The following is a 6,000-nucleotide window of genomic DNA, read 5'->3' as shown; positions in this document are numbered from 1 at the left end:
GACGTAAGATATGAGACACTGGTTTTATTACTATTATTATTATTATTATTATTTTCTTCTTCTGGGGTTTACTGATCTAGTGTGATAATTATTCATTTAGTAATCGCTCTAGGAGATTTTAAAAAATCTTTCATGACGTTTCATGATTGCTGTTGGTTTCAAATGAAACTGAAAAACTGGCATTTAGTGTGAACACTAAAGTAATGAATCTTGTTGCCTTCATTTTTCATTAAACTATTTTCCCATCTTCCCCAAGCAGACTACTTTTGTTTGTAAGCTCGTGTTGGCAATAATGAGAAATGCTGTCAAATGTGCCATCAGATCTACTGAAAATAGGGAGAACAAATCAACCTATCCTGATACACCATGTACCTTTTGGAAATGTGCAGATTAAGCTAACTATTCACATCACCTGAAACCCTTATCTGTAATAATCTGAGCTGAACACATTTGATTATTGGACATTTAAAAAGACCTAGTTCCCACAAACAGCAGATAAGATGGTAAACCTGTTCTCACATAACTGAATGCTCCTCCATGCAGAGAAAAAAAATTTCTCTCACATCCCAGTTTTCTATTTGCAGGGATTTTTTTTCATATGGCATGAGCATTCAGTCATAGAATCATAGAATAGTAGGGTTGGGGGGCCTACAAGGCCTACAAGGCCATTTGACATGTGAGGCCCCACCAGCAGTCTGAAATGGTACAATCCAGAAATAGGTTTATCATTTGCTTTTGTGAGAACTAAGCTTTAAAGGGCATTTTTATTATAATACACATGCAAATAGAAGTCATACAAGACGAATGGAATATTATGCCATCTCGGTGTCATCTTTAAAAATGTCAAATATAGTCAATTTTTATGTTGAGAATTAATGTTTACTAATTCATAAAAACATTGTGCAGATATTAATCATAATGAATGATTATTGGTATTAAAAATTCAAAATTTAAAAGTAGAATACATAAATACATATTACAGTTGAGTGATCAACTAGAAACTTACAGATCTTGCAAAGAATGGCATTATATACTAAATTATTCTCTGCCTGATTGACTGGTGTTGGAAGGACAGTTCTACTGCCACATGTTGTACGGTGTCCATTGGGTGACAGTGTATGTTTTAGGGAGCAAACGTTCTCTAGTAAATTGGATTTCCTTCTTTGGAATACAGTATTTGACTTCTTTACCTTGAAACCTTTAGTAAATTAATACTAACTGTTCACTTGCCTGGCTAAAATAAAAATCCATTACTGTTGTGATGTTTTCTAATGCATCTGTGGTCTTCATTCTCTCATTAGTTAGAAGGAATCTGCAGTCCTGTTTTCTTTTCATTTAAAGGTTTAGGAACAGGTGCTTTTTATTGTTGGGTTGCTTTTTGTTGGAAAAACAAAATTTTTTTTCCATTGTTGGAAAAACATTTTTTCCATTGTTGGAAAAAAGCATCAGCTGACCATGCCACCCACATGTGACCAATCCAGTTCCACCCTCCAACATCTGAATCCCTGCTGTTATGCCTAAGGACTGGAATACGAGTAACATTTGTGGACAGAGTTTTATCAATTACAATAGATCTGTAGTCAGGAGGAAAAGCAGCAGCAGCAACAAATACCTGCACGCTTGGAGGAAAGGATGAGAGTGTTTCTGACTAGATATTCCTTGCGTCTGCTTATATTTCCTGTAAATATTTTTTATTCTTTGTTTACTTGTCATGTGTAAAGCTGGGGGGGGGGGCAGCACTTCAGCATTCAAAGCTTTCATTGATAAGAACATGAAAGTAAATTTCTGGCCTTCTTGGTTTTTGAAAGAGCTTTGAAATGGATATGTAGTCACTCACCTCGATATGTAGTCACTTCTTGGCCAAGTGAAGTGAGGTCTTAGGTTTAACTAGCCTATTTGGCATTGTATTTGTTGACTTGTAATACAATGACCATTGAACACAGATATCATAATGACATTTGGTACACATGTTCAGGACCCATCTCTATTCAAGTTCAAACTCCAGTCTTACTCTCACACCTGTTTTCACAGGAGCCAGGAAGGACGTAAAGAACACTGTAGTGCAATATCCCCCTTGAGCACTGAGTTATCAGAATGAAATTTGGTTATTTTAATTCATGCCTTTAAACAGCTGTTTGATCCCTGCACCCATTTTTATGGTGGGTGGGGGTGGAGGGAAGGAAATAGAGCTATGAGCGGAACAGGCTTGGGAGTGGGCATCATGGTCTTTGCTGTCGCAGCATTGCTTGGAGAAATAGGATTTACTGGTGGAGGAGTTCTTGCTGCCAAGATGTCAACCTCGGTCATTGCCAATGATGGGGGAGTCCCAACAAGTGAGATTGTGGTGATACTACAGTCTGCTGGTGTAGTAGGACTTCCATTATCTACCAAACTTGGTGCGACAGCTGCGGCAGCCAGTGGCAAGGCAGCTGCTGATGCCTCCAAGAAGCAAGGCTCTTCTGACACTTAAGATCTGATGAGATTCTGCTTTAGGTTCCATCAGGAGGTGGGCTGTTAACCTCCATCTGGAGCAGGGCCTTTCCTAAAAGAGCCCCAGTGTTAACAGAACTCCCTTCCTAGGGGAATTTGAATAACCCTTTCCCTGCTTCCTTCAGAGAAGTAAACACTACGTTGCTTCAGTTGGGTTTTGGGAATTAACCACTGCTCTGTCCTGTTTTATTTTGGATGCTGCACTGTTGTTTTAAGCTTGCATTGTATCTTTTATTGTTTTTATTGTTGTAAGCCACTATGGAAGTTTGGTGAAGTATTAAAATATTTTAAATAAGTAAAAATAAAATAAAATGATGCAAAGTAGGTTGCAATACAATATCTCAACTGATAGCCCAGCAGTGAAAAATGCATGTAAACGTTAAAATAATTGCAAAATAAGTTATTTTTTGAGACAACAGTCAGACTTGCATATGAAACATACTAAAACAGAGGTGCAAAAAGTGCAGCCTTGGGGCTGCAGGCAGCTCCTCCGCATCCGCTGCCACTGAAAAAATGGCAACAGCACTCAAAAAGAGGAAAAACTCCCTAGGACTGGCCTCTATGGTTCCTGCCACTGAAGTCTTGTTCCTAGAGCATCCTGGAGCTTCCTAGGAAGCAGTGTTTAAAAGTTCTTCCCTGTTTCCCAGGATACTCTATGAATGGGTTTGTCTGGCAGGAACCATAGAGCCTGGTTCTTAAGAGTGTTCTTTTCCTGTCTAAAAGATTCCAGGGAACTATCAGTAAAGCAATGATCTGGTTGGAGAGCAGGCTGCAGCCATCTCCTTTCCCTAGCAACTCCCCCAGTAACTTGTGAGTGTGTGTGTTTGTGAGTGTGAGAGAGAGATGCACGTGAATGGGTGTGCGTGCGTGCTCATGCACATACGTGGTCCTCAGGGCTGAAAAGGTTGTGCATCTCTATTCTAAGAATTCCAATGTCTAGCTTGATGTAAAACATAATTTTCCATCCCCAGTTGTCAGGATAGCCATATTACAGGGCAGACAGAGGCAACCACACGCCATGCTGTGAGGTCTTCAAGAGCACCATGTGGTTGCTGATAACTCTTCAGTTCTGAGAAGGGCAGGGACAACGCTCCAACCAAAGAGGAAGTGAGCCGTTGACCGTGCAACACACTTGAGCATGGCGCCCCTATGCCAATAACAGCCATTGTATAAAGAAATGAATAAGGAACTGAGGGTGTGCTACTCCACAATAAACTTTGGGGCAGCTGGACCATCAGGAGAGTGTCTTTTATGAGATGGCATAAAATAGTATCCAGCCCAATGCTTGTTTTGGGTGCAAGACACTTCCAAGCATTTGAGGTGGCCCAAAGCTTACTGTGGGGTTCACACCACCAGTTCCTTACTCATTTCTACCTACATTGGCTATTATTGGCATGGGGGGCATAATGCTTGACTGTGTCTTGTGTCTAAACAAACTTGACTCTACGCCAGAAGATTTTGACAGTAACTGTTAACATCATCAGGCGTTAATGCTGATAATAGCAAAGGAAATTTTCAAGATTGACTTTAAAAGTATTAGAGGGTTTTTTTCATGATTATCGTGCAGATGATATAGAGCCATGAATGACCTTATTTAAATGGCTGAACATTAAAACAAAAAACAAAACTAACCACAAAAAGGACTCATGGACTCAATAAAAGCAGAGATATTACAGTATCAAGTGACTTAAATTTTCAGCCAATGGGCAGTATCCAATGTGACACTGCTGCTAACATAAATTATGTTGTGCTAGTGTAAGCGACCTTTAGTGCAACACCAGTAGTGTTTGCTGGTGCAACAGATTTTCCCAGGGGAAACGGTTGCATTGGATTACTGCCCACTTCCAGCAGCTAGTGATGAAAATCCCCCATTTTGCATCAAGTTGGGCATTGTGACTTGTATGTTGTTTCTTACACTAGTCTGATTGTTCTCTCTTTTAAAAACACACACCCTCCTTTTGCAATTAAAGTTCAACCTTATTTTTACTGGGCTATGCAGACTCTTTTACACTCTGCTTCCCCTAGTAATGTCTCTTGCACTGTTGCTTAGGCCAGCTGGGCCTAAGGGAGGGAGAGCAGAAACTCTGGGGGAAGAGGTTTTAGGATATGCTGGAGAGGGGAAAATCCTCAACTGAAATAGTCCATCAGAGAATAGACAAGAAAGGGCTGGAGTTTTGATAAAGCTACCAGAACATTGGGGGCGGGGGGAACCTCTGAAAATAGGCCCAAACCCACAAGACAGAGAATGAATCTAGCTAGGGATGCTAGCTGTCAGGTATTCATTACATGCTCGGGCCATTTGGTATTTTTACCTTTAGTTTGCTATTAGTCTGTCATAGTTAATTTTATTGTAATGTAACAGTCAGCTTTAGTATGTTAAGTATCTTAATGAATGCAAGTTATTTTGTGCTAGAAAAAAATAAAATAACAAGTTGACAATCCCCAGGAGGGGCTAGGGTTGAAGAAATATTGTCTAAAGATTTCAAAGTAGCAGGGACAATATTTTTCTTGTACAGGATTTTCCCCGAGTGTGTGTGCTCAAGGTGGGTGGGGGTAGAAAAGCATGATAGCATCTACAAACAATACCTGAATCACTATCTATTTTTAAGTATTATCTATCAAGCAATTCTAGTGCTCAGTGTATATCTGGTTAGGCCCTGACAGAGCAATGCAAAAAGCAGGAAGTTTAGATAATACAAAGTAATTCACTGGGTTTGCATGACACTAGCCCACAGTTAAAAATCTCAAACCTCCTCTCACGTAGCACTTATAAAAAGCAACAACATCATTGTTCATCAGAACTCTTCCTATCATGCCTTGTTTTCACCAGTAGATGGCATTGTTAGACTGGAGTTGGAGTTTAATATATATTTTTGGTTTTGGTAGAATTTGTTTGCTTTATAAAAGCTGTGAAAATGCTTTTAGCTGAACATATAGTTTATATTTATTGCTTCCTTTAAAAATAAGAAGACAACAAATTGAGTTTATTCTCAGTTTCTAACGCAGGCAATTAAAAACAAGAGGACTTGATATCTAAAGTGCCTGAGAGAAGAACCTATTGCTTTTCTCCAGTTGCTGAGATGGAACGGGGGGGGGGGGGGAGTCAATTGAATCTTAGCATTCAACAATAATTGTATTAATTTTAGCTGTCTATTTGGAAATGTGCTGTTAGATACATACAATCAAGATACCATCTTATTTGTTTAGTCAGTCAATTTGTATGCCACCCCTCAGGAGTTGAGAGAGGGCATCTGAGGTTGGATCTCTCCCTCTAAGCGTGAACCTCTCTACTCTGAGAGGAAGAAAAATGAACTATCCAATTGCTCCTGGGATGCCCTCCCAGGGACCATAAAATAGCCTAAAACCAGCTATAAAAATCTGGAATATCTAGTCATCATCGATTGTCAAAAGGTGATTAGAGATGATGCCAGCCATGCTTCTCTGTGGAGGGCATTTCATACCTGAGGCATCACAAATTAGAAGGCCTGTAATGAAACAAAGGTTACAAAG

This window comes from Heloderma suspectum, chromosome 3, assembly GCF_057233095.1.
Source record: "Heloderma suspectum isolate Gila_16-S chromosome 3, 16-S_ref, whole genome shotgun sequence".
In the NCBI taxonomy this organism is placed as follows: Eukaryota; Metazoa; Chordata; class Lepidosauria; order Squamata; family Helodermatidae; genus Heloderma; species Heloderma suspectum.
The sequence above is the reverse complement of the archived record's forward strand: the minus strand, read 5'-3'. Positions refer to the sequence as shown.